Source organism: Pteropus medius, unplaced genomic scaffold (genome assembly GCF_902729225.1).
Source record: "Pteropus medius unplaced genomic scaffold, Ma_sr-lr_union100, whole genome shotgun sequence".
NCBI lineage: Eukaryota > Metazoa > Chordata > Mammalia > Chiroptera > Pteropodidae > Pteropus > Pteropus medius.
Genome location: NW_024349801.1, coordinates 8,049,117 through 8,057,824, shown reverse-complemented (window position 1 = coordinate 8,057,824; position 8,708 = coordinate 8,049,117). Strand labels below are relative to the sequence as shown.

At 49.9% G+C, this 8,708-nt stretch overlaps 1 protein-coding gene across 1 annotated transcript in view; it reads left to right on the top strand.

The window, feature by feature from the left end:
- CMIP (c-Maf inducing protein) overlaps nucleotides 1-8,708 on the top strand; it is a 229,082-nt gene that overhangs the window by 1,333 nt on the left and 219,041 nt on the right. The gene's annotated exons all lie outside the window — the stretch shown is intronic.

The window sequence follows — 8,708 nt, the reverse complement described above, 5'->3', positions numbered from 1 at the left end:
GAGGTACTGGGGTGGGGGGAGGAATGTCAAGTTCTAGGGTGGAAGCTGGCCTGCGGGGGTCTTGCATTATCTGTGAAGTGTGTATAGGCGTGTGTTTTGTTGCTGGAGGTTTTATTTTGTTATTGTTTTTAAATACATGGCTGGGACTGGGTCAGCCGGGTGAGAGGGACAGGGGAAATCATTGATCTGTTTCTGAAATCAAATCTGCAAGGTGGAGAAAAACAGCTGTAGTGGGGTCTCAGGGCTGGGGTGGCAGCAGGAGCCTGAACTCAGGATGCTTTGTGTTTTGAAACAAGGACAGTTTAAAGCACCAGCTCTGCTTGGGCCTGAGCCTTGCTGAAGGGTTTCCTTCCTCTGTGGAGAGGTGACAGGTCTTCTCCAGAATGCATATTCTCCCCTGGGTCCACCGTGATCCTGTTTACAAAGCACGGTGGGTGGGAGGGCAGAATTCACTGCCTGCCCACACCTGTGCCAAGAAAACCCAGCCAGGAAACAAGGGTGTCGCTTACATGGCATGTCACAAACGTGTAGCGTGTGTAGACATTTCCCCGGCATCCATGTTCCCTTGGCAGTGTGTCACAGGCCGTGACACATGCTCCAAGGAATGGGGAGGGGGAAAAGTTAGCAGAAGAAACTGTACTCCTCGAAACAGCTTCCCCCCTTCTGAAAGCATTGAAGCACACGAGGACTTTTATTCTGAATTTTGGGTCCGACGTGCTGAGAACACCTATTTTTTTCTTTCCTGTGGGCACGTTGGTGCAATGTCTGCAAAGACTGCTTTCTCAGGAAGGATCACCGGTTGTCGTGGAGTGGCCCAGGCCCAGTTTCAGGCTCCTGCATGTTCTTAAACCCGTCCCGAGTCACAGGCCTCAGCATTTGGCTTTCCATTTGATGGAGGGAGAGCCTCAGAAAATTCGCCAGCATGCAGCCTTTCAGATTTGGAGACGAACTGGTGTCCTCAGTAGTTCCCTGCCTGGGACCGGAGCCCCTAAATCTGGCTTCAGAATTTTCCACTGGCTCAGGGGGGCTTTATTTATTTTCTGCCACCCCTCAAAATGAAGGGGAGTTGCGGGGGGAAGAAAATGGTTGAGAGGCACAGTGATCCTCTGTGGGAAGGACAGGCTGAGCTCCTGTGCTCCCTTGGAAGAAGCCAGGAGTATGTCCTCTGCTGCTCCTGGCCACAGTCTGGGGAAAGCCAGCTTTGGAGGCTCAGGGCCCCTGACTTACCTCTGATTACTCAAGAGGCATATATGAGAGAGAGGAAAGGAGGAAAGGCTAAAGCCGGGTGCTGGTTTCTTAAGCAACCAGAGGCCCTGGCACCACCTTCACCATCAAGGTGGGTGGCACCTTTGTAGCTTGGGCCTTTCTGGAGAGGAGCTGTGATTTTTCAGGACTAGGGACTGAGGGCTATCCATGGAACAAGGTTTGTTTCGGCAGAGCCTCGCTCTGGCGTTGGAAAATGTGGAAGGAGGAACTTTGAGCAAGTGTCCAATGAGCTGGCATAATCCTCCTTCCTCTATTGTCACCAAGGCCCATGGGTGGTGCAGGGGGTGTCCTTAAATCTCGCCATGGTGGGCTCCAGTGGAGTGCATGGCTCTCCATGCTAGGGCTTGTGAGCGTGGAGGTGGGCTGCTGAGTTTAGGACCAGCTGGGGCGGTGGCCTCCAGGGCAGAGGTGGGATTGAGACTGCTACTTGGGACCTTGTCTCATCATGAGACACCTGGTTGGTGTCCAAGCCCTGGAAAACAAAGCAGCCCCTGAGGGGTTTCCCTGAGGCCTGGGCATTATGTAATCTGTCTGCATTTTATAGTGCAGCCCGAGCACTCTATTGAGAAATATTAGCCCAAATGAAACAAAGGTGAATTTGAGTGCAGTTCACTACAACAAAAAGCCCTGTGCAGCCCTGTGGCTTTGCAGAGTCCCCTGGCTCAGCCTTGAGCTAATAACACATCAGGTATGTTTTATATTTTATGAAATGTACATCATCTATATATTAAGTCATTTATACAGAGCAATTCAGAACCATCTGGTAATTATCTTGTTAATTGTGTGGGCTTCAGGAATAAGATTCAGAGTGATTGATCTGGATTCAAACCAATAAACAAACCAAATACACTCTTGTGCCCCAACTGTTTTCAGAGTCTGTCTACACTGATCCAATTTACTGGATTGTTGTCAGAGATAAAGACCAGGCTTCCAGAACCACAGCTGCCTCGGGGTAAGAGGTGGAAGCATATGGGGCTCCCAGGCCCACTTGGGGGCGGCTCCTGCTGGCTGCACCCCTCAGGTGGACCTCTCTTGATTCCCTGCTGGGGAGATGGGCTCAGCCTGGGGCGTGAGGGACTGGCAGCCTCGCCCCCTGAACTGGCCGTAAACTTTGCCTTCTGTGGGGTCAGGTTGGAGCTTGCCCTGTACCTGTCTCCTGGGCCAGTTACTGATTAAATCCTTGCAGAATCAACAGTGTGCCTGACGTGGCCTGTGACAGTGCCGGGCTTGATGCACTCTGTGCTTGAGACTTTGGATCCGGAAAGCTCATAAACAAAGAAGGAAACACAAAGACGATAGTGACCTGGCTGACTTGTGAGGAGAGATTGGGAAGAGAGATTGTCCTCCCCTTCCCTGGGGTACACATGACCACACCTTTCGGGGAAGGGCCTGCTTGCTCAAGCTGTGGCCTAAATGTGGTGCCTCATTCCGCTTTTGCATCCAGACTTCCCAGTCCCCTGGCCTCCCGGGGCTTTCGTGGTGTCAGTGGTGATGGCAGTCAGAGCTGATGGCCAGGCATTCTGCAAAAGCAGCCTGGTCTGGTGAGACCAGAATCCATTTTGCTGTTCTCTTGTCCGGGTTGAATTTGATCACCTGCTAGACATGTTTGTCCACAGGAAGAGGGCTTTGTCTCTGTGTTTTGTTTCTTCTGTATGGAAGAAGTACAGATAAGCCGCTTACCTTTTATTTAACCCTATTTTTGTGCACACAGCATACGGCATCTCAGAATGGTGGATCTAATCCAAAATGTCTTTTACTCATTGACCAAACAGGGATCAGAGCACAGGTGACAGTAGCATTCTTTATGCTGAAGCCTTAATTCATCAGTGACTTGTTTTAAATTTTTACCACTCTGCTGCTCTGATTGAAATGTTTGTGGGCTTCTTGTCACACAGAGGGAAAGAGAAGTTACTTTAATTCTCATCGGATTTCTTTAGTCTGGTGTTTTCTTGGGGGAGAACAGCCTTCTTCTGAACATGGATTTATGCTTACTAAGCTCCTACTGGGTGTCAAGGGCTGAGTGGAGAGTTCATCCCTGTGGTGCGGTTTCCACTTGAGAATTAAAGTTTGTGTTCTCCAGAATAGTCAGAAGTCCCGAGGGAACAGTGTCTGCGTGTGCGCGCGCACGTGTATTCATGTTTTTACTTTGTCATGCACCGCTCCCTGGTGTGCCCGTCCTTCCCTCCTTTGATTTATGTGATGTTTTTCATGGAAGTTAGTAAACACAAGGAATTTTTTTCCCAGTGCCATTTATCATAAGATTTTGGGATATATCAAATTTCTTTCCAAGTAACTTGTCTGATTGGAATGGAGGAGGGGAAGGGCAGAGACAGAGAAAAGCAAAAAAAAAAAAAATCTGAATTCTCTGTAAACAGCAAATGTGGTCCGCCTTCCCCAGGCTGTGATAAATGAAGGTATTTTAAGGCGGGAGTACGTTTTGATGCTGTCATTCATTTGCCTGGTACAATCTGAGATGCCCTTTCTGGCCATGGGCAATATTGTGCCAATTCAGATAGAAGGGGTTTCACTGCCGAGCTGGTGATGGAGGCAGGCGAGGCAGATGTTTGCTGTTGGCTTTGGCTCCGTGGCCCACAGGTGGCTTCTCCACGGTGTCCGCCGACTCACCTGGCAATGAGAGAGTGAGGGCTTTTCTGGGGTGCCATGTTCAGCAAGTCTTCTGTGGGTCCTGGTGGCCGAGTCACCAAAGCTGTCTTGGTGCCTCACTGCCAGCCTTGGAGCAGCAGAGTGGCATCCTTTTTGCAGGCCAGCCAGGCTTGGCTTGCGTGGATGGTATCCCCTTAGTGTTTTGTCAGAAAGAACCTTTAACATGGTCGAATTATGCCTTTGATTAAAGGTTTAACTAAGATTAAGCCTAATGGTTTATGGTGTCGTCACTGTGGGGCAGAACAAACTCCAAGTTTGCCAGCACTTGGCACTGGGTCTGGATTCTGAAGTTTTTAGGCTTTCTGGCTGTGTGACTTTTGGCATGTTGCTTTCCCTTGCTGGGCCTTGCTTTTTCTCCTGGAGGGTGGGAAAATTTTACTTCATTGACAAGGCTGCTATAAGGATTAGGGAGAATTCAGATTAGCACCTAGTAGGGCAGCCAGGACAGAGTAGGGGTGTGACTAAGGGCCAGGATTCCAATTCGTGTTTTCCTAATTGCCCTGAGAGAGCTTCATGAAATTCTGCAGGAATGGAAGGGGTTATTGCTATTTAAAAACGGGCAGTCTCCAGAGAAAAGTCTCCTGAGATGAGCAGTATGTTTGGGAAATTTAGGGGTATTTAGCAGATCTGGTATGTATGGAGGCAGTGAAATTGTTGAACAGTTTAAGAAAAATTCCTTAGAGGGCACAGTCTAGTTTCTTTAAAAGAAAGCTCACAAAACTCTTAAAAATTGAAACAGTAAAGTACAAATCAAATAAATTCAGATAGTACAGCAAGGCACATTCGGAAAAATCAAGCTTCTCTTATTCCTTCTCCCTACAGCCACTAGTTTTCTTCTCAGAAGCAAGACCTGTTACCCATTCCTTGTGTATCATTGCTGATCATTCTAACATTTACACATGGTTCTGTTCCACTATTTTTCATTGGACAGTGTATTTTGGAGATCATTCTAGATCTGTGCATACATGGCTGCCTTGTTCTTTTTCACTGCTGCATAATGTTCCATCATAAAGGGGTGTTACAGTAACGTAGGTGGACCATCACCTATTGCTAGACATTTAAGTTTGTCCTAATCTTCTGTTGTTTTGAACAAAATACTTCACATTTTTATTCAGGGGAGTTGTTTCTGTTTTGATAATTTGAATGTTTTTGCTTACTTCTTTAGTCCCAGAGTGCTTTGCAAGGGCGAGCTGACCCTCCATCAGAGAGGGGAAGAACAGTGCTGGCCTGGGTCATTGCTGCCTGGAGTCATGCTTCATTTTGGCTGAATGTCGCTGGTTAGGGAGCCCCATTGGAGGGTTTGGCCATCTAACCCCACCAGGAGCTGAACACAAGTGAGCAGGGGGCTCTGACCAGTCATGCTGGCTCCTGCCCTGAGGACAAGGGTCTGTGTGACTGAGGATGGCTGTTTCCTGTTCCACCTGGGAGCATCATTTTAGTCCCCAGACTTCCTGCTTCCCCAGGATGGAAGCCAGTGGTAGAGAAAGGGAGGAAGTGAGAGTGTCTCTTCCCTGCTCCTGGCTCTGGTGACAAGGCGCCCAGTGCATTCAACAGGGCGCCACAGGAGTCTGTGCACGTTTGAAAGGAAGCTTCTCTGACAGCAGAGCTATACCAAAGGGTGATGAGGCGTGTGCATGCATGCATGTGTGCGTGCATGCGTGTGTGAGGATGGGGGAAATGTCGTGTGTACTGCAAAAAAAAGAAAGCAGACAGGTAGGTGTGGCATTTGGGGCTTGGGGACATGTTGCTTTACAGTCAGGGAAGGAGGCCATATCTGGGAGGAGAGCATTCCAGGCAGAGAGGATGGCAAGTACAAAGGTCCTAAGGCTGGATCATACTTAGAAATCACCCAGTAAAGTGGCTGGCACTGAGTAAACGCTCTACAGTTGTCATTACCCTGCCTTCCAGGAGCTGTTATTATTTTTTAAAAAATATTTATGAGCACCTAGAATGTGCCAGGTGCTGGGTGTACAGGCAGCTCCCTGCCCAGTGGAGCTTCCTTTCTAGCATATGTGTGTGTGTGTGTGTGTGTGTGTGTGTGTGTGTGCGCGCGCGCGCGTGCGTGCATGTGTGAGCTCTCTCCCCCAAAATAGTATAGGATAGTTTTGGAGACTTAAATTACAGAGCCCAGCAAAACTTTTAAAAACCAGCTCCTTTTGTCCATATTGTGTTTCAAGGGTTGTAGGGTCTGCAACATGCTAATCATTGAATTTGCCTCGGGGGAGAGGTGAGGGGAATGTGTTGCCCAAAAACCCTTACACATGACTCAGAAGCAGGTGGGGACTCACACCCAGGAATCCTGCCTCCCAGCACCTTCCAGTGCTTTCCTTTGTTGTTGGCTTTCCTGCTTTCATGTTGCTATCAGAATGATGTGATCGAGAAAGCAATGAACAGATTAGGCCGAGTAAACTCACTTTGGAGGGAAGCAGAAGAGCTGGATTCTCTAGTCCCCCAGGTGAGGCAGGGCAGCTCATGCTTCCCTGGGGCTGGGCTGGCTCAGGTGGGGTCTTCTGGGCTGGCTAAGAAGAGGAGAAAGAATGCGGGAGCTTGTAGTAGTCCCTTGGATGTCCTGGGCCAGCCCTGATCTCTCAGAGGCCCAGCAAAGCTGCAGATGGGAGCACACAATCTGGGGAAAGCCCAGGCCTGGCCCCACTGCCTCTGGTTTTGGCTCACTGTCTAGCCCAGGTGAATCTGATGGCTGGCACACGCTGGCATGGGGCTCTGGGGCAGTAGAGCCATCTGTGCGGACAGGGCAGGGTGAAGTCAAGGCAGGCTGACTGACGTAACAACCAAACCCCCGTACCTGCGTGGCTTCATGCAACATGGTTTACTTCTTGTTTGTGTCACAGTCCAGTCAGGGTTTCTGACCCCTTCAAGGCCTCATTGATTGGGGGATAGGGAGAAGGAGTGAGCACCAGGCGGAGCCATCTGTAGGTCTGGCAGATCCCTTGGCCACAGCCCAGTCATCTGGCTCCCCTGTGTGCAGGGAAGGCTGGGGTGGAGTGAGCTGTGTCCAGGAGAAGGGATGATGACTCCCACCCCAGGACCGCTGGGACACCACAGTGGTCTAGAGGTCTCCAAGGTACCAGCAGCAGAGCTGTTTCCTTGGAAAGAAAATTCAAATGGTCTCTTTTGGCTCCTGGGTTTGAGCTTGGTGGCAGGTCAGGAAAATTTACAGTCTTCTCTATGGTGGGGAATAAACTAGGATAAGTGAATCTATTGCAAGGAATGGAGCAGTACACTCCTGATTACAATGACATTTATCATTGACCTGCTGTGTGCCAGGCACGGTGCTCATTTGCTTTTCCATACAATCCTATGGGGTGGGTGTCGTCCCAGTTTTATAGCTGCTGCACTGGAGGCTCAGACAAGGAGGACTGGGAGGAGGTAGGGTTCAGAGGCAAAGGCAGGTCTGTCCCACACTCATGTGTGTGTCTGTAGATATACGTGTAGCTGTTGGATATACATAAAATGATTTCAGCCTCTTGCACAAAAACATCTTAGTTGAGAATCAGTGGGCTTATCATAAGTTCTGTGTTTGCCAGTGTTTGGCAGACATTCCTTTGTGAATTTGTCAAATGAGTTCAGGGAGCTGGAGTTGGAAAGTGAATGCCATGTATTTGTAAAGGGTAAGCACCCAGTACTAGTGTGTGAACTGAGTACCAGACACTGCGTATGCAAAAGGAGTTCCTCAGGTACTACGTTTGCAAAGGGGGTGCTCCCAGGTACCCTGCATTTGCAAACAGGTATTCTCAGGTACTACACTTGTAAAGTCAGACATAATCTTTGCTCCCCAAAGGCTCAGTTAAATTGGAGTACACTACAAACTAGGATATGCTGTAGAGCAAAGCACATATCCTCAGAGAGGTTTATGCCGTGTCTGCTGTTTGGAGGGAGGAAGAAATGCCGCCATGGGGGCAGGTGGTTTTAGGAAGGACTTCATAGGAGAGACACATACGGACCAACAGAGATAGGGTTGAGATTGGCAGAGATGAGGATGGGGGCGATGGGGGGAATGGGCAGAGGGAGCAGTGAGCAGAGAGAGGCCAGAGCAGTGGGGGCACATTCTGGGTGGTCTGTGTCATTCTCCCTGAGTGGTGGGCACCCGGGCACCATAAGAGGATATAGGAGGTAAAGATGGAGGCAAGATCGCTTCTCAGAGTGGGGGTGCTGGTGGGGTTGAGGTTAGTGCCATATTCAGCAGGGCACTTTCCAGCTGACTGGGCGCTGATCACTATGCAGAGAGATGAGGGACTGGCTGCCAGCGGGGTCCCGGGATGCCCCTGAATGGAAACTTCGCCAGTGCAGGGATCTGAGTCACCAGGGCCAGGCCTTAGTCACAGTAGTGACCATTGCAGCCTCCATTCATGAGTATTCCTTTTACCAGGAGCAGTGGTAGGCCGTCATATTGGTGATTCCTACAGCAACCCACTGAGATGCTGTTACTCTCTCCATTTTATAGGTGGGACACTGAGGAAAGGATGAATGAACTAATGAGGCTGCTGCAGGTGTGTAGTTAGGGGGTCCCGCCTGTTGAAAGGGGAGGGGGAAGAGCCAAGTTCAGACTCCATCTGCCACTTCCTTGTAACCCTGCACATCTCTGGTCCTTTGCGGCCGGGCATGTTACATCATTACCTTCTCAAGGGTTGCTGAGGCCAAAGGTGAGAGTACGGGCAGCAGACTTACGCATTGTCCTGCACACGGTGCACAGCCAACCTCAGGGCGGACGCAGGCCCGAGGGTTCCTGGTGCACTGCTGTGCCTGTGAGGCTGCTGGGC